At 38.9% G+C, this 20999-nt stretch overlaps 1 protein-coding gene across 16 annotated transcripts in view; it reads right to left on the reverse strand.

The window, feature by feature from the left end:
• Window positions 1–20999, reverse strand: part of CCDC171 (coiled-coil domain containing 171) — a 340483-nt gene that overhangs the window by 9351 nt on the left and 310133 nt on the right. For 2 of the 16 annotated variants that reach the window (XR_015169517.1, XR_015169516.1), the window contains one exon: window positions 1417–1499. The exons of the other annotated variants lie outside the window; for them this stretch is intronic. The gene's annotated coding sequence lies outside the window, so the exon portion shown is untranslated. The remainder of the gene's footprint in view (window positions 1–1416; window positions 1500–20999) is intronic. 16 annotated transcript variants of the gene reach the window in all.

Below are 20999 nucleotides of genomic sequence, written 5' to 3' on the forward strand. Positions count from 1 at the left end.
CTATGTGATCTAAGATATGTTTCTTAGCCTGTGTGAGCCTGCATCTTATCCATTATGTATGAAGACTAATCCTTCATGGAGCTGTTAACAAGGATTATGAGATAATATACCAAAAAAATGCATAACATACAGTAGCTCCCCTTCGCCTCTCTTTCTACTCTTCTCAAGTGATAATAAATTCCAAATTTTGAACTAACATGTATGAACATAAATGTCAGGCACTGTGCTAGGTTTAGCTTTATAGGCATTATCTCTCATAGCCACTCAAGGGGAAGGTACTGCTACTCTTAATTTTATAGTCTAAGAACCAGGGATCACAAGAGTGGCAAGCACTGCTCCACACTGCACAGTTTGTTAAGTGGTGCAAAGGGATCCGACTCTTGATCCATGATTCTTCTCCCCTTATGCCTGGCCACCACCTTATCACATCACCCAAAGAAGACACAGCCTCAGGCTTATTCATATCCAGAGCTATTTCATAAAGACAGCAAGGGCTCAACAAATCTCTGTGAAAGTGGAAAAGAAAAGCACGTAGATTGTACTAGAGGTTAAAAATAGATGTTTCTCTTTTCGATGATATGGTTTCTTATAGTCCACTTGAATATCCACAGTACTGGAGTAAATGAATAGATTTTATGACATTTACATAAAATCAAAGTTCTAGCCCTTTCACCAAAGAAGCTTATATGTTGTTACATTCAGAGATTACACTCAGTGCTGAAGTTTTAAGTTACACTATAACATTTAAACTTTAATTTTAAATTGCTTTAAAGATGTCTTGTGCCTGACAAGATAACAATTCCCATTTTCTTCTCTTGGATGTTTAGATTTCCTGACATGATTGAGGTTGGAAAAAGAGTCAAAGAATTTTCCCAGATGGCTTTTGTTCTTTCTTTTCCTACGTTCCTTCGCACCCTGTGCTCCCAGTCTGCTCCTTTCCTGGCAATTCTGATGCACCTGACGGTACAGAATACTAGAAACGACCAGAAAATTCAAGAGAGACCATTTCCCCCCCTGGATCTTAAGAATGTAAAATTTTCAAACAAACAGAATGTGAAAAGTAAATATATCCATACATTCATGTATATTAAAAAGGGGCAAAAATTGGATAAATAAAAACTTATGCTTAATTAATTGAATTAATTAGTTGAATAAATAAACTTATTCGAAAATTGCCATTGCAAAACTGAAATAAAAAGCTGATAGCCATAGGGTAGTTTTCTTAAATCACAAAAAACTTATGAAAATCAAGAAAAAGAAGAACCTAATTAGAAAATAGGCTCCAGATAGTGCATTTATTAATACTGAATTCATCTGTAACAGGAAACTCAAAATGTCAGTGGCTTTAACAAGATAGAAGTTTATTTCTCTCTAATATAGCTATATGAAGCTACCAGGAATCCAGACTGCTTCTACCTTGGGTTCCACAGTCTCAGTATTTGGCTTCCACCTCCAGGATCCAAAATGGTTGCTCAAGTTCCAGCCATTATGTCTGCATTCTAGCCAGAAGAAAGAAGGACAGTAAAGGAGAAGGTATCACTTACATTTGAAAACACCTCCTAAAATCAGAGTACTTTTGTTTACACCCCATTGGCTAGAGTTTAGTCATGTGGCTGACTTAGTTTCAGGGCAGCTTTCCCCTGCCCCTGAATGGCCTGGGTAATAGAGGTTCAATTACAAGGAAAGAATGAGAAAAGAGGTCAGGAAACCACTGACAGCCTCCACCTCAGATATATATTGGCTGCTTGGTGGAGGACAGAGATATACAATAACCAATAAACACATAAAAAAGAGGTAAACCTCATTCACAATTAAAGAAACGCGACACAAAACGTGACAATGAAAGCTTACTTTCTGCCTATAAAATAGCCAAAAATTTAGATGTCTGATGCAACCCACTACTAAGAGAGGGAAACAGGCAAGTTCCTAGCACGTAGGCTGGGCTGTACTCTGGTGCAAACTTTTGGGAAGACAAAGCTTACATTGTACCTGTTTTTGATCCAGCAACTCCACTGTTAGACATTTCTTCTATGGCTACACCCACAGAAGCTCACCAAGATGAGCATACAGATGTATCCATCAAAGAATTCTTTTAGAAAAACACTTTTAAAACGAAACTGAAGTGTTAAGTGAAGTATGATACAATCACATTATACAACAATTTTGAAAACTGATGTAAATATGTAAGTACTGATGTAGAAATACATCCAAGTGAAATAAGATTCAAAACAGTGCATGCTCATGCATGTGCATGTCTGTGTGTGTATAAAGAGAAAGAACCCATTTGTATTAAAAAAAAAATACATAAATAAGTGCAGGGAGTTCCCTGGCAGTCCAGTGGTTAGGACTTTGTGCTTCCACTACTGCGAGCTTGAGTTCAATCCCTGGTTGGGGAACTGAGATCCCACATGCTGCAGAGAGCAGCCAAAAAAAAGTATAAACACATACATGAATACATATATCTTTTCTTCTTTCTGGAAAGAGAATCACAGAATCTGCTAATTATTTATAGAAAAGGGGAATAAACTGGAGTATGTATTATAAGGGAAAAGCTTTGAAAGTCCAAAATATTTTCTTTCTGTGTTTTTTTTATCTTTAAAACTACTGAATCACCATCAAAGGTTTTAAACTGGCAGTTCACAAAAGTCAAAATACAACTGATTAACAAACAAATGGGGAAAAATGGTAACTGCCAATAGTAATCAAAAATATAAGGGAAATGAGATGTTTATTACCAACCAAAATTCAATTTAAAAAATTGTGATAACTGATGTTAGTGAAGGCATTAAAAAACAGGCATTCACAAATTGCTAGTGATGTATGAACTGATTGAACCATTTGGACTATAACTTGGCAACTGTCTTGAAATAGTTAATGCTATTTGACCCAACAATTCCATTTATGATTAGTTTCTTAACATTAATAACAGACAAAAGTTAGAAATAATCTGATATTCAATAACAGAAGTACATTTAAGTAAGCTTTAGACACCTGATGGAATATTATATGGCTATAAAATTTATGGTTATATTAACAAATAGTTGTAGAACACAGACAAATGCTGAGGCTTGACTAGGGGTCAGAAGCCTTTTTCTATTGAGGATCAGATAAATATTTCATGCTTTGCAAGCCATATGAACTCTGCTGTTGTAGCCCCAGAGCAACTATAGATAATATATGTCAATGAATTAGTGTGGCTATGTTCCAATAAAACTGCATTAATGAACTGAAATTTGAATTTACCATAATTTTCACATCATGAAATATTATTCTTTTTTAATTCATTTTTTAAACATTAAAAAATGTAAAAACCATTCTTAGTTTACAGGCTATACAAAAACAGATGGCAAGTAGATTTGGTTCACAGGCTGTGCTTTTGCCCACCCTAGAGCAAGACTATATACACGAAAATGAGATACACAAAATCACACATGATACTTGTTGTGAGGTATTGAGACTGCAGGAATTTCTTCCCGCAGCTTCTGAATTTTCCAATTATCTACAGCACTTTTATAACTAAAACTGCTTTATTGAAAAAGACTTAATTTTATACATACTGAAACCCATAGTTTAGTATAGTTAGGACTCTGAACTGTGTGGTCAAAATGAAATGTAATTGGTTTGTTAAAGGTCTCAGAGGGGAGGTTGTGAACCAAGTGTTTTCACAAGTTTTGAAAATCGGATTTTAATTTAGCTGAGAACACTTTCTTCCTTCAACGTTTCCAGTTATCTAACTCATATCCACCATCTGACATTAAGTACACGCACACATGAGTAACTCGCACCTCTGTACAAGCGTAGCTCCTCATGTGGAGTGGCTACTTACAACCTGTGCGCCTTCATTTACCTCCAAACAGCACTTCCCGCTGCCAAGTTACGACTTCTGTGGTCAGAACGCACACATGTCACACTCTCTCTGGGAACTATTAAGCAAAAGTTTTCTGACCACTTTTTCATTACTGAAGAATTTCCTCTTAAAGTTATAAGTCCTTTTTTATTCAATGTCAAAAATTTAGTAATATCTGGAAGCTATAAACTTAGACCTTTTAGCAGCATGTTTTTCTCTGAGTAGAAATACTGGCCATGCCCTCAGGAAAAAAGAGCAGAAGGAGGAAGAAACATCTAAAATTGAAAGCTGTTTGAAATCTCACTAACATGGTATCTGTCAGTCACATATTTCAACAAAATTAGCAATAAATTCACATGTTAAAAATCGAAACCCATTTTTTACTGCCCCTCCCTTCCAGGGCTGGTTTAAACCATGCTCCTTTGTTACTCCACTTTATCAAACCTGAAATCCCCAGCCATTCCTCATGAAATGTTGCAAACAGTCTTCATTCCCCTGCTGATCATCGAAGAGATTCATGCTATATTCCCCAGGGCTGGTGACCCTTTGACCAGTGCCCCAGCTGGGCCCTTCTGGAGGGACTGGTTATCTTGAGTTAAAAGAATGTGGCCTCTCTGTTTCTCAGTGAGAGAGGAACCCTTCAGATGTAAGACAAATCATGTGATCTGGGGTTCACATCTGTGGAATGCCTTCCAATCACAACCAGCACTGGGGCATACGTTCCAAAACAAACCACTTAGCTGGCAATGACATTTCCTTTACATGATAGGCAGGAATGCTACTTCTGATAGAACCAGGCCATTTCCAGCAGTCTCAAACCAAACCCATCTCTAGGGAGAACATCTTATAGAACTGTGAGAGTAATGCAGCGACCACAAAATTCCAAAATAATAGAGCTATGGATTCCATTTCAAGAACCTACTCCCTACATGACCAATTCCATATGATAGACTTTCCCCAAAATAGCATAAAGCATATCTAAACCCACACTCACTATGTTAGGATCCTAAATTAGCTCCACTCACTAATTCTTTTAATAGATATCTACTATCTATTAAAAGAATCAAATCAAAGAAGTAACTAAAATGCCTAGAAAGTGTCAGACACGGTTCAGGGTACTGGGATACAGAAGTGAATCACACACCAAAATTCTCTGCCTTTAGAGAGTTCACCTTGTCCTTGACTACCTGTGTTTGGAGTCAGTTCTTAAATTATAATTTGTTCCATATAACCACACAACTGCTGTTTTGTAGTATGACATTTTGATGGACAATGGTACTTAGAGTTTGCTAGACTCATTGTTCCATGGACGCAAGCAAGGTCCCAGTAATGAGTCACGTTTCCCTAGTTCTTTCCTGACGAGATCACACATGACCTCAAACTCCCTGTCAAAAGTTTCTGGGTGCCTGACATCCTTCCATCAGGCCCCGCCTCCAGTGTATTAGAGAGACTCACTGGGCCATATGGGCACCATCTTTACACAGACTAGCCCTACACCCACTCTTCCCTCTGAAACCTGTGGTAACTCTGACTGGAACCCAGTGTCTCACACTGTCTGTCATAAAGCATTTCTTTCAGCTTCCACCTGTAGGCATCTTTTTCTCAGAGACCAGAAGCCAGTCCATAGGCCTGCACAGAGGAGAAGACCTACACTGCTCTCTCTACTTCTCGTCACCTCCTCTGACCACCTGCCCACAAAACCTCCACTTATCCTTCAACCATCCCCAAGGCCCTCAGTCACATAAACTCCCCAAGAGCCTGCACGCCACTTTTTCACAAAGGCCTTGATTTGTTTGAAATGCAACTCAGGTTAGGGTAGCCACAAGATAGCAATTTTGACAAAGGTTTCAAAGCTCTTTTCTAAAATTGTTCATCTGTTATTCAAGTGTCTCGTCACTTTCTCTAGTCTACAAATGCACTTTTAATTTTTCTAAGCAAGTCATTCCTTCAGACTTCTCTCTTTTTTCTACTTGACCTCTACTTTATTGTATATTTATTATCTGAGAATATTCAAAACTTTTCTTGAAGACAAGAAAAAAATAGGACAGATGTAACTCATAACAAGTGTTAAGCATAGAGAATGAATCAGCCAGTTGTGTGAGATAAGAGGCAGAATCTATATGATAGGAAAAGGTATTAGTTGGTCCCCTGCAGGACAGGCTACTCCCAGACAAACAAGAGGGAAAGGTGCCCCACCTCCAGGTTAATGTCATCCTCAAATTGCCCCCGATGGCTCAGCCAATAAAGAATCTGTCTGCCGATGCAGGAGAAACAGGAGATGTGGGTTTGATCCCTGGGTTGGAATATCCCCTGAAGAAGGAAATGGCAAGCCACTCCAGTATTCTTGCCTGGAGAATCCTATTGACAGAGGAGCCTGGTGGGCTACAGTCCATAGTGTTGCAAAGAGTCAGACACGACTGAAGCACAGAACACAGGCCAATTGCCCCAGAGCCACAGAGAAAACCCAAAGCTGTCCGGCTGCCTAAGTGGCAAGCTACAGAGACTGGCCAGGAGTATTTCCCAGGACAAGTGTGGATAAGTGGACCGAGGCATCTTCAGTCACCTGATCCCGCTTTCTCAGCGCTCCATGTTGGTCCCATAAGCTCACGTGGAGAAGGCTGATGCAGCTGAGAGAGAGGCCATTTGAACACCTTACGAGCAAGGAACCAGAGAGTAGGGTCTGTCCCCCTGCTGCCTCCCTACCATCTGCTACTTGCTGTGTGTTTTAGATTGATTTGCTAAACCACGTGATTTGAGGATCCTAATTTTATCTGTGAGACCTCCTGTTCTGTGAGTTCAGGGATAACCTGCCTGCTAGAGTCCTTGGAGCCTACCATTACGTTAAGGCAATCTCCCATAGACTCCTTTGCCCCTGAGACTAATCAAAACGCTGATCCTGAAGCAAGCCCTGCCTTCTCCTATCTCAGATTCTCTTCTTCAAGTTGCTTTTTCTATTTAAAGGGAGGCTTTTTCTATTTAAAAGGAGACTTCTTCATTGGGTTTCCACAACTCACCTCAGGTATCACCTTGCCCTCAAACCTTCCCTGAATCCAGCCCCGCTACAGTTGGGTTACAAGCCCCTTCTTGGCGTTATCCAGCCACCCCACTCTGCTGCTTTTATAACAGCACAGCATCACAGTCTGCTGTGTGCTTCAGCCTGTGCTCTTTATTGTAGTAGCCACTGACCATATGTAATTAATTTTAAATTAATTAAAATTGAATTTCATGTAAAATTAAAGTTTAGTTCCTCAGTCACACTAACTGTCCTCCACACATTCAACAGCCATGACTCCACCATCACAGTAAGTCACAATGGTCAGAGCTGGCATCAGGTGTTCCTTCCTTGGAGGCACAGACTATTTTATCTGTGTTTGTTTCAGTACTACCAGTGGCTTGACTTGCCGCTGTTTAGTCACTAAGTCATGTCCAACCCTTTTGCAACCCATGGATTGTAGCCTGCCAGGCTTCTCTGTCCATGGAATCCTCCAGGCAAGAATTCTGGAGTGGGTTGCCATGGCCTTCTCCAGGGGATCTTCCCGACCCAGGGATCAAACCCGCATCTCCTGCATTGCCAGGTGAGTTCTTTACCTGGGAAGCCAGTGGCTTGACTAGTGACCAGTAGAGCACAGCCATACCATATATTTGCTTATTTTTGACTGAATACACAGCTTCTAATCCATATTCCAGAGAAAGCCAATAGGAAGACATGATTTGATATTAAACTTATCTCTCTGAAAAATGTTATTTCACAATGTTTAATTTTCATTCTTTAACTCTAACTTTCTCTGATTTTTCCTTTCTAAAGTGTTCAAAGTTTCAAAAGGATTCTCCCTGTTCCTTTCTGTGTTTATCTTTCTCCACCTGGTGAGTGTCATTACAGCATTTCACCTTAGGCTGCTCTGAAAGTAAAGGAAAGAAGCCTGTGACAAAAAGACAAGAGGACAGTTATCTTGGCAAGTGTGCATCCACAAGACACCCAGGCCGGAATCCCGGTTCTCTCGACCTAGATTTGCTGTATCAGAGAAAGACGCAATGCTTATTCTCCTGCTTAAATTTTCAATTTTTATACTCTCTTGAGAAAAGGATTCTATTATAAGCTAAATTTGGAGGCAATATAATTGTTTGATGTAAACCTTCAAAGTTTCCTTTGAGTTGAATGTCTATCTGCTTGGGCAGAAAAGGGGAAAAGAGGGAATTTACATTCACTTTGCTAAACATTAGCATCTTTTGTTCAATCATTTGAATGCAGGACAGTTCTGGGAAACAGCTTAGAGAACAAGAGTTGACACATACAGTGGAAAATCTTTTAAGGTGCTTGGATTCAATGAGGGAGAAAGTGAGACGGAACCATATTTCAGCTCCCTAACTGTGCTCCAGTCTGCGGGAACTTTGTGACAGGTCTCTGTCTCTCAGCTACACTTGACTGGCTTTGGCTGACATTCAGCTGTCAGACAGCAACCCTCAACCAGGCCCCTAACATGCTCCACAGCTTCACCCAATTAACTCGCTTTCACTTGACACAGCAGCAAAAAGCTTCATAATAGGTGGTCAAGGTGCATGGTGTCTGCCTGCCCTCGACCTGCTCACACACAGCAAGATGTTTAACTACTTTCTTCTTGCCAACGTGCTCAGAACTAGGATGACTACAATTTAGTCACTCCCTCTACTGAACTGGACGGGAACCTAGCAAAAACAGTACAGTGATGCACTAAGGAGCTGCTCAGAAACAGATCTCTAGATGACTAAAGTTAAATTTCAGCTCAGTTCCTTAGGCCCTTCTGAGAGGAAGATTTGATTTTTAGATTAGCAAAACTTAATATCAACCAGCAATCAATTTATGGTTTTGGTGTCATTCAGTCGCTCAGTCGTGTCGGACTCCTTGCAATCCCACGGACTGCAGCACACCAGGCTTCCTTGTCCTTCCCTATCTCCCAGAGCTTGCTTACTTTTCATTTATGGTTAGTATCACAAATAATAGGATTGTATTGATAGAAAGATGACCTGGGATAGGAAAAACTTTTGACAAGTAAGAGCAGAAAGGTCTAGGCACAATTCAAGAGTACAGAATTCAGCCTTTGCTCATAAAAATGCACTTTTTTTTGAGAAACTCAACAATTTTTTAATAAGTTTTTGTCCTGCTGTTTAGCCTTTAAGGTGAAATACACTGTACCTGAAAATAGACTTGGCTAATAGTTAAAAACTTTTATACTTATTTTGAAAAATGATCTGAGTAATTTACACATTTTCTCTCATCTCTCAATACATTCAGACCTAAGTATATAATCAGTTTGCACTCTGAAGATCTGAAAAATGTTTTTAATGTTATGTAAAGAAAAGTAATATAAACTGTACTGCCTTTGGTTCCCTACATTTATAAAGCCATGTGAGGAAGAGGCCACCAAAAAGTCACTTTATGATAGGATTCTTCATTATTGACATCCAAATACAGATTCTTGTAGCTGTTACCAAGATAGAGTTACAATTTCAATTCCAAGGACCCTATCGGTGATCAGAGCTGAAAATCTAATTAAAGGAATGGGAATGCTAGCCCCTAGCACCAAGAACTAATTCTAGGAGAAATTTACCACTACTTTACACCAAGCAAAGCAGAGTTTAAGCATACCTTGCCATTCGATATGCGTCTGAGATGAGGACCTAAGCTTTTGGAGTCAAGTCTGTAAGTAGCAGTGCTTTTGTGACATGCCTTCAAATTGAAGGAAATCTTTCTCTACATAAAATACTTATTTGTTGTTTTGAACACTGCTCACTTCTTACCAGAAGCTCAAGGCAGGGATAGATCTTGACTCAATTGCTGGGCACTTAGGAAATCACACGGCATCCATTTTATCCATCAAGTTCTGTCAATTTCTCCATCTATATTATCTGGCCACAGTCTAATCCTTCTCTATCGCCGCTGTTACTGACCTCATACAAGTAATTCTCACTTCTCACTTGGTCTTCTTTAATATGACTTATCACAATTCATTACAAGTATTCATGTATATGTCTGTCTTCTCCAAACACCTTCAGATCCCTGAGAGAAGGTCCCTTATCTCATCCTATTAAGGATGTAATATAATTATATTATAATATAATGCTTAAGAGTGCCAAATGCTTAAAATACTTTGGGTTCGTAGTGCCTAGGCTCAAATCTTGTACTCTATACTGGTAGTTTCTTCATCTAAAAAGCGATAATAACCCTCCTTTGATAGGACAATGAAAATTAAATTAGTAATATACATCAAGTGCTCAGCACAATGGCTAGCACATAGTAAGCCTTCAATGAATGTTGGTATTGTTGTTATTACTCTTATTATAACATCTTTAGAACCTGGCAAAGTACATAGCACATAGGCGGTAATGCATGGTGAAGGAGTAATTAGGTAATAATTGGGTAATCTTTTTGTTTCATTTCAGGATGATATAAAGAATAAAAATTGTTCATGAAGAATATGAATGATGGATTTAAAACTTTTGAGTTCTGATACTATCACTTTATAGAAATAAATAAGCATTGAAAATATCTAAATTTTTAAAAATCAGCAAGATTGTGAGGTTTCTTAGATATTTTTTCTGAGCAAATAACATGCGCTTCTGAGCATAAAGAAAAACAGTTTTTATTGTTTAAAAATAAATGTTTTTAATTACCTTCCTTTTTTAGAGATTTGATGGCTTGCTTATTCAATATGAGGATGACCTCATTATCTACAGAATTTTTAAGGAATGTGAATAAAATGTTTATTTGAAAGGAAGGTTTTACTTAGGATACTTTTCAAAAATGATCTTAATTTTTTTTCCCTGAACACAGTTTTACATTTTTCTATCTCAAAGCTATTGAACATCTTAACCAGAAAAGGAGTTTGGATTGATATAATATAGGCATACTTCCTGGGCTGAAATGCACAAAAATAACAGGCCATGTTTTATAAATATTTTATGCCTTTTAAGTAAAGACATCAAAAAAACAGTTAATCCTTTACAATTTAAAAAAGTTACTAGTATTTGAAGTATAAAAAAAAAATTTGCCACACTTTTCTATTTCAACTTGGTTTATAGCCACCCTAAGTAATTCCTTTTATAAAACTAAATCCCACATTAAACTTACCAACTGTATTAGTTTTCCAGGGCTGCTATTACAAATTGCCACGAACTGGGTGGCTGAGAAAAACAGAAATTTATTCTCTAACAGTTCTAGAAGCTAAAAGTCTGAAATGGAGGTACTGGCAGGACTGTGCTTCCTCCAAGGCCTCTCGGGAAGAATTCTTCCTTCCCTTCCACCTCTGGTAGTGCCTGGAAATCATCGTCATTCCTTAGTGTGGAGCTGCCTCACTTCAGCGTCTACCTCGGTCTTCACATGGCCACCTACCCTCGCTGTGTGGCTCCCCTTAAAAGGACACCGGTCACTGGATTTAGGGCCTGCTCTAATCCAGTATGAAGTCATCCTAATTTAACTGATTATATCTGCAAAGGCCTTATTTCCAAATAAGGTTACATTCTGAGGTTCTGAGTAAACACAGAGGACTCCATTCAGTCTACTATCACAACTGCGAACAGCATAGGAAGGAACGAATTAGGGTTATTATTCCTTTAATTTGGGGCTCAGGGTACCTATGTAGTTCTACTTCAGGCTGTTTTAGATACTAGCTCAATTATTCGCTCTGCAAAACCTTGAGGATTTCCTAAGCCCTATTAACTTCTAAAGGTCATTGTTCATAAACATCATCTCTCACTGAAGCTTTATATTTAGTCTTCACATGTTACTAAGCAAATGGAGCAAACATTTTTGGAGGCCTCATTATATACGAAAGTGAACTAACCTTTTCCCCTTTCATTTCTAATTGCTGAATATTTTACTTTCATTGTAAACAAAATACATTCAGAAAGCAGTAGTGTTTTTCAAGTGTATTAAATGATGCCACAATAAACACAAGCTTTTATCCAGAAGTTCCAAAAACACCCTATGAAAGAAATTTTTTAATGTCTGTGAACATTAAGGTTAAAGAAACTTTCTAATATATATGCAACTATAATTTTCTAATAAATACATACAGAAATGTTTTATAACAATAATGATACACACGGGTTACTGTTCCATTATCCAAATTCATGTGATAGCAGTCTGCTGTCTATCCCAAATCCCAAAGTAGCTTGATTTGTTAGGATCATGGTTTTCACTTTTTAAATAGACATAATTTTATTATAATAGGATATTATTTATGCAAAGAAATGAGACAGATTAAAATGTTAATTTTATAACTTAAGAAATAAAACCTCTGCATTCAAGGAAAAAAGTATTAAAATATAAAATTGATGACGTCTACCATCAATAAGCCAAGCATTTAGAAGTGAATCTTGAAACCTAACTATGTAAGTTAATTTCAGGCAAAGAAACAAAAACACCAAGCAGAAGGCATTCTAATGCTAACTCCAAAGCTATGCCTAGAAAAAAGGAGTTACTCTAACACCTTGGTAGTCCCTTCTTGTGTTGAGAACAGGTACAAATCATAGTTCTATGCTCAGCTGATTAGAATATGATAGAAATGGCATTAATATAATAGCAGAGACTTTATAGTTATCTGCCGGGGTCCAGCCCCGGCGGATCCAGGGAATTCGAAGTGGGGACGGCGTTGGCGAGATCAGAAAACAACTGCTTAATTAAACGTTTATTAAGGATATAAAGAGTGGTGAAATAAGGATAGCTCAGCGAAGAAATTCAGTGAAGAAAAGAGGCTGAATAAAATTCCAAAGCAGGGAATTTACATCACCTACAAAGGCCGCAGGCGTCCTCCCGTTCTCCCGAAGGAGAGGAGACACTAAGGCCTCCCCGGTCAGATCTTAGAAGCCCAGGCAAAATTAGTAGGCTTGACGAGCTTCCCTGCCTCAGAGGAAAAGTTCAGCTAGAAGGTGAAAGAAAGAACGACATGGGGAGACCAAATTTCGGTGAACAAAAAAGGGCGTACTTTATTTTCCAAAGTAGTTTTATACCTTAAGTTGTGCATAGAGGATAATGGGGGAAGGGGTAGAGTCATGTAAGGACAGCAGTTCCTGATCCTTATCGAAGCCAGGCTTTCAAACTTATCATATGCAAAAGTTTAGGTGATTTACATCATCTTTTGGCCAGGAGGCCTGTTAACATTTTAAGAAACTTATTTTTTTCTAAAGGTGATTATTCTAAAGTCAGGCGCCAGCCTCCAAAAAGCATTGGATAAAGTTGCATTCCTATAGGGCAAAGGTGAAGTGGGCTCAATCAAGAAAAGAATTAACTCAAGGGTTACAAACATTGAGGCTACTACTTACATTTCTATACACCCATTATATCAATCAATACACTGCCAAGGACACAGTAGGTAAGGGATATGGAGACTTAGCAGCAAACTTTGGCCCAACAAGTGAAAAACCCTTCACCAATACAATTTCTAATCAATCTTTTAACTACTCAAAGGAATCTGTGTTTAGACAGTTTAGAACATCTCCTGCCTCTCACAGTTGGGAGGCTCTGAACAATCACATGTTGCTGGGAAAAACCTATTCAGGCAGGCTAGAGGACTTCCAAAGGAGTTTGTAGGTTGAAACACTGTCACACCCAGGAATTACTAACTGGAGCTGTAAGCTAACTCTTTTTTCAGAGAGAGGTAGTGGGGGACAGCCCCCCGTAAAGTCAGAGGTGTAGGTGAAAGCACAAAGCAGAAAGTAGGCAGACTCTGGTTTTGGGGGTAGATGCTTGAGAATTTCCAGGGAGACTCCTGAGGCTTGATCCCGCGTTTGCGTATGCCAAGCCTCCTTCCTCACGACCTTTGCCAGGGGCGGAGCTCGCTCCCCACAGTTATCCTTCCTTTTAATCTCCGTACAAGCCTAAAGAGAGAAGCTTCTGGAATCCTCATTTTTACAAGCGAGGAAACTGAAGCCCTGTTGAAGAGGCTGTTGACTTAAGGAGGTTCACGTGGTTAGCCAAGTGGTGAAGCCAGGATCTGAATACTCCTAACTCCAGGGTCCCCACACCCAGCCACTGTGAATGAGCTCTTGAATTGGACTGCCTGTGTTCAAATCTTTGCTTCAGCACCTGGTAAGCCATACAATAGGGAGATAACAACAGTACCAAAAATAATATATAACCCCAGGGGTATTGCAGTATTAACTAAACTAATACATACTAGGTTCTGAGAATGTTGCTTCATACACAGGAAGTACTGGATAAATGTGAGCTAATCTCCTCCTCCTCCTCCACCTCCTCCTCCTCCTCTTCCTGCTCTATACCAGCCAGCTCTCAGGCTTGAAAACCATGTACATATCCCTAAGCTCTGTCTCACATTCATAGACTGTGCCTTGTCTGGAAGATACTTTTTCTTGGTCACAAGGGGCTTTGATAAGAAAATGATTTAGGCCAAGAAGAAAAGTGCTGGCCACAGTAGTTTACCAAGAGCCAGCAGTCTCAGTTCACTGGCTTACTAGCTGGACGGAGTACACAAATCACACAGGCTTCTGAATCTCACACATAATACCTTCATCACAAAAGCTATAAGGTGGTATGCATGGGTATATTTTGAAAACGGTAAAGAACTGCAGAAACCAAATTGTCATAGTTATGAGGAAAATGTCAACTCATAGCTTGACCATGAATGCATATATGCCAGCAGCAACCTGTTTCTGCTCACATAGTTCTCCCTATCCGGAGTTCCTTATTCAACCCCTATCATTCCTTCAAAATCAAGCTCAAATACAAATTCTCAAAAACATTCTAGCCACCCCAGTCAAAATAAATCTAACTTTTAAAAATCTATGGTTATTCGTCATCTTATGGCTTGATGGGAGCCTGTCCTGACTCATGAACTAGATTACAAATTTCATCAAATCAGCAACTCTTCATTATACCTTTCTGTATTCAAGGGATATGCAGACACAATTATCTTCCTTACATAAAATATGACTAGAGAGAGAGCTCTAAAAGATTTTAGAACTCTTCAAAGAGGAATAAAGCTCACTGATTGATTCAACAAACTTTTGTTGGTCACTTAGTAAAGAGTCAGGCCAATGTGGGTGGGCACTAAGGATGTAAGGATGATTAAACACAATTCCTGACTTCCAGACCAAGCTTAGACTCAAGCTTAGCAAAATGAAATATGTACGCAGATCTGAAGGCCTTGATCCTGGTCTAGTTCTAGAAGCACAGGTCAGGTCTGAATAAGTAACAGTGATTTGACATACTCCTTGAAGGTATTATAGTTGATTCTTGGGACTTGACCTTTTTTAAACTTTTTTCCTAAATTGTTAAGAATCACTAAAGGAGAAAGCTTACCAATGCTCCCAAGATTTTTCAAAACCAAGGACAGTCCCTGGATCAACTGGAACCTTGGAAGAAGCTGAAGTGGGAATAATATAGCCTGGAAACTTGAAAATAAATTCATAACCCCAAGTGCATAAATAAATCCATCATAAGTACCTGGGGGGATATATCTCAATTCTATGATCCCAGAGGTTTTTGACCTTGTACAGGAGGCAGTGATCAAGACCATCCTCAAGAAAAAGAAATGGAAAAAGGCAAAATAGTTGTCTGAGGCTGCTAAGTCACTTCAGTCGTGTCCAACTCTGTGCGACCCCATGGACAGCAGCCCACCAGGCTCCTCTGTCCATGGGATTCTCCAGGCAAGAATAGTGGAGTGGGTTGCCATTTCCTTCTCCATTGTCTGAGGAGGCCTTACAAATAGCTGAGAAAAGAAGAGAAGCCAAAGGCAAAGAAGAAAAAGAAAGATACTTCTATCTGAATGCAGAGTTCCAAAGAACAGCAAGGAGAGATAAGAAAGCCTTCCTCAGTGATCAATGCAAATAAACAGAGGAAAACAATAGAATGGGAAAGACTAGAGATCTCTTCAAGAACATTAGAGATACCAAAGGAATATTTCATGCAAAGATGGGCACAATAAAGGACAGAAATGGTATGGACCTAACAGAAGCAGAAGGTACTAAGAAAAGGTGGCAAGAATACACAGAAGAACTATACAAAAAAGATCTTCATGACCCGGATAACCACGATGGTGTGATCACTCACCTAGAGCCAGACATCCTGGAATACGAAGTCAAGTGCACCTTAGGGAGCATCACTACAAACAAAGCTAATGGAGGTGATCCATCACATTCCAGTTGAGCTATTTCAAATCCTAAAAGAAGATGCTGTTAAAGTGCTACACTCAATATGCCAGCAAATTTGGAAAACTCAGCATGGCCACAGGACTGGAAAATGTCAGTTTTCATTTCGATCCAAAAGAAAGGCAATGCCAAAGAATGTTCAAACAATTGCACTCATCTCACACACCAGCAAAGTAATGCTCAAAATTCTCCAAGCCAGGCTTCAACAGTATATGCACCATGAACTTTCAGATGTTGAAGCTGGATTTAGAAAAGGCAGAGGAACCAGAGTTTAAATTGCCAACATCCACTGGATCATTGAAAAAGCACGAGTTCCAGAAAAACATCTACTTCTGGTTTATTAACTATGCCAACTATGTGACTGTATGGATCACAACAAACGGTGGAAAATTCTTGAGAGATGGGTACCAGACCACCTGACCTGCCTCCTGAGAAATTTGTATGCAGGTCAAGAAGCAACAGTTAGAGCTGGACATGGAATAACAGACTGGTTCCAAATTGGGATAAGAGAATGTCAAGGCTGTATGTTGTCACCCTGATTATTTAACTTATATACAGAGTACATCATGAAAATGCTGGGCTGGATGAAGCACAGGCTGGAATCAAGGTTGTGGGGAGAAATATCAATAACCTCAGATATGCAGATGACACCACACTTATGGCAGAAAGTGAAGAAGAACTAAAGAGCCTCTTGATGAAAGTGAAAGAGCAGAGTGAAAAAGCTGGATTAAAACTCAACATTCAGAAAACAAAGATCATGGCATCCGGTCCCATCACTTCTTGGCAAATAGATGGGGAAACAATGGAAACAGTGACAGACTTTATTTTCTTGGGCTCCAAACTCACTGCAGATGGTGACTGCAACCATGAAATTAAAAGACGCTTGCTCCTTGGAAAAAAAGCTATGATCAAGCTAGACAGCATGCTAAAAAGCAAAGACATTACTTTGCCAACAAAGGTCCATCTAGTCAAGGTTATGGTTTTTCCAGTAGTCATGTATGGATGTGAGATTTGGACTATAAAGAAAGCTGAGTGCCGAAGAAATGATATACTTGAACTGTGGTGTTGGAGAAGACTCTTGAGAGTTCCTTGGACTGCAAAGAGATCCAGTCAATCCTAAAGGAAATCAATCCTGAACATTCATTGGAAGGACTGATGCTGAAGCTGAAACTCCAATACTTTGGCCACCTGATGCGAAGAACTGACTCATTGGAAAAGCCCCTAATGCTGGGAAAGATTGAAGGTGGGAGGAGAAGGGGACAAAAGAGGATGAGATGGTTGGATGGCTCAATCAACTCAACTGACATGAGTTTGAGCAAGCTCTGGGAGTCAGTGATGGACAGGGAAGCCTGGCATACTGCAGTCTATGGGGTCGCAAAGAGTCAGACACTACTCAGCAACTGAAGATCTCAAAATAAATATACCATTTTTAAACTTGAGATTTATTCATTTAATAAATAAATATTAACTCACTGCTATCACATGCTTAAGTCTTACATGATTTCTTATCAATGAACCTGTTTTTTTAAACATATAGTGTTCTCACTATTTTACAGAAATACAAGCAGGCACAAGTTTTTATCATCTGTATGATGTACCCCCTATGCATTGCAGAGTTTCTGAATTCATCAATAAATACTTGCTTCTGACTTCTGCTCCTCTTATCCTTAAACTGATGCCCAACTGCCATCATGCCAATTCTAGGGTCACTGAATTTAACGCATCAGTGACAACAGTGACAAACCCAGTAACAACACTGAGAAACACACATGTACTATGGAATCATTATTATGTTGCCATGAACCTCATAGGAAACAGGAAATCTTCAAACCGAAAACGAACATCAGAAAGAGCTGACAAGACAGCCAGCGGTTTAACTCAGGACCTGTCTCCTTACTCGGTTTGGTCTGGGTTCAGCGGCTGCAGTCAGGGTTCAGGGCTATTCTCAAGTGGACTGACATTCCTATCACCAGATTCTTAAACTGTTTTTCTGTCTTTCTTTTTTTAATCTTCTATTCTACATGGCTACAAATGTTGTAGGAGCTCTTTATCAGAGTTTAGAATTTTTATACATAAATAAAGCAAAGAACAAGTCAACATAAAAAAGAAATTAAATTTCTAGAATACCTTTCATCTTTCTTATGGTAAAGAAACAGATTTCTTTCCCTTAGGGATATGAAATGTAAACATACAAAGATTATTTGTTGCAAAATTATGTTTTCTACTAAACTAAAATGTGTATCCTAAGCACACCCTTTACGTGAACTTAGGCCTTAAACCAATGGTTCTTCTATTCTTTGTATTATTTTTAAGGCCTACAGATGGTCAACTAGAATATTCACCATCACCAATACCACTCGTTTACTATATTTCATTAGTATGCGAGGGACTGTATAAGATACTAACAAAGACACAACTCCTGATGCCAGGTGAAATTCAAATACAACCACGTATGAGAAATTTCTTTCTTTTCCCCTTTTTCTTCCCTTAAGAAAAGGGGTAGAGGAGACCATAGAAACAACATTTTCAGTAGTAACTTGACATAACAAATGACCTTAACAAGAAAGAAATTCTGAACCCACAGAGACAGGGGACCAATCATAGCCACATCCTTGGATTTTTGATAAACTGAATTTCTGAACAGGTTGGTAAACTTTAAGTTGGACCACATAATTTGGAATTTGTGACAGAATTCTGAGCAAACTATTGCTATGTCCCAGATACTGTGCTAATATCTAGGAATAGAACAATTTCCTATTTACATGGCACTTCTAGTCTAATGAGGTTAGTTAATTAACAACCCATTACAATATGGTATGATTAATGTTATAAGAGTACAACAAGATGCTTGAGGAGAGATTTGGAATTTAAAACTTAGGGGGAAAATAAACTGAGCACAACGTAGAAAATAATATTCCAAACAAAGTAATCAGTATATATCAAGGCTTGTGAGAGAGACTACCTGGCACTAATTTTTACTAATTTAAGTAAAAAACTGATTTAATAAAATCCACAATTAATAGATTGGTAACCCTACAAATATCGTGATTGATAATGCTCTATTAGGTCTTCCCACTTTGTGATTAAAAATGAATTGACTTATATAATATTTGTATACTTTGCTTCTAAATCACTAGTTGAAACAGAGGGTTTCGGGCCACTGCTTATTGCCCAGGATGTTTTTCAAACTACACGTTCTATGTCTTTTCAATAAATGAACAGACAATTTGAATAAATTTTCACACTTTTATATTTTTTATACTGGATTTGAAACACTAAAAGCATCAAAATGTTGGTATAAGAATTTTGATCCCATGAGTGGGACTTATGGTTCTGGGGAGGATCGTCTGAAATAAATTTCCATATCTATTTTTCTTTTTTGATTCCTTACTACCACTGTCTTTCAACATCAGTGTTTTTTATGCCTGCTACCTCATCCAGTGTTACAGTATGGGTGCAAATTAAGTAAGAATAAGAATAAAAAGTTAACCTGTAAGAATGGTTAAAAGTACAATGGTATTCCCAAAGTGCTCAACTAAGTAAAAAATTAGCTAAGAGCTTCCTGGAGAATCCCAGAGGAACCCAGTGGGCTACAGTCTGTAGGGTCGCAATAGCAACTGATCACAAGCAAGAAATCAGGAGTTTCTATGAGCTCCTATAAGTTCCACTAGTCAACATGCTAACTTTATATGCATTCAGCAGCTATCAATATTCCATTACAAAAGTAAAAATATTTAAAACTTCATTTTCTTTATTAATCTAAAAAACAGGAACTGAAACATGCCATTATTACCATTAATGACCTGAATCCTCAGAGAAACCTGCCAAATAAGTGAGTTAACACAGAAGTGACACAAACCCATAAAAGGACAGCCTTTAATTTGTACCTACATGCTTCAGAAGGCTACCAAGTAGAACAGAGGTTGTGACAGAATGAATAACGTGAAAGAAAAAAGCATCTGTTTAGTACTAGAAGGCACCCTAGAGACCCTCTGGTCAAATCTCCTCTTTTTACAACTCTGAAAATTCCCAGAGAAGTTATTTGCCCAGGAGCATATAGCTAGTGTGGCAGTGCCAGGAGGAAGTTCTTAACTCTTGCCCTCTCAGTCCAGCGTGTTTCCACTGTGCTGAACTAGGGGCACGTGCCTTCAACTCCTCTGCACCTCAAAAATCACAGGTAGAAATACTGAAGAAATAAAGCCATGATAGCAGTCAGTACATGAGAGTTGTGATGAGGAAGACAGAGAGAAAAAAAATCAGTGAAATGTTGGATAGGTTAGCCAACTTTTATATCTTTGTTGGTTCCCAAATTCGGTCTGCAAGGCTGGCTTTATGCAAAGGGTTCTCCCCTTACTCCCATAAGGAAATTCTGTGAATACCCCTACCAAAAGGGAAGTTGAGGCATGAAGTCAGTTACCTCAGCACTTCTGTTGCCCCGTAAATTTCCTTCAGTCATTGAAAAGTAGAAATGACCATAAATGACTTAGAGCTTAACTGGATAAGAAAGCCAAGTATAAGATGTAGACTAAAAAACATATGCTAAGACATGATTTTATTTCCTTAAAGGTTAACTATATGCTTTTACCCAAAATATGTACATGACTATTCTCCCCAAAACAAATGATAAAAAGTTGTCATTATATATTTAATGAAAAAAATCACCAACAGCAATCAAGGTCAACAGCTGCTGGTTAAAAAGTTTATGCACAGGGACTTCCCTGGTGGTCCAGTGGTTGAAAATTCCCCTGCCAATGCAGGGGACACAGGTTTGATTCCTGGTCCAGGAAGATTCCACCTGCTGTGTGGCAACTGAGCCCATGCACCACAACCACCGAGCCCGTGCTCTAGAGCCCGCAAGTTGCAGCTACTGAGCTTGTGTGTTGCAGCTACTGAAGCCTGCACGCCCTAGAGCCCATGCTCTGCAACGAGAGAGGCCACCGCAACGAGAAGCCTGTGCATCACAACTAGAGAACAGTCTCTGCTCGCCTCAACTAGAGAAAGCCTGCAGGCA

Source organism: Bos grunniens, chromosome 8, assembly GCF_055505025.1.
Source record: "Bos grunniens cultivar Pamir isolate PY7600 chromosome 8, Bosgru_T2T1.0, whole genome shotgun sequence".
Taxonomy (NCBI): Eukaryota; Metazoa; Chordata; class Mammalia; order Artiodactyla; family Bovidae; genus Bos; species Bos grunniens.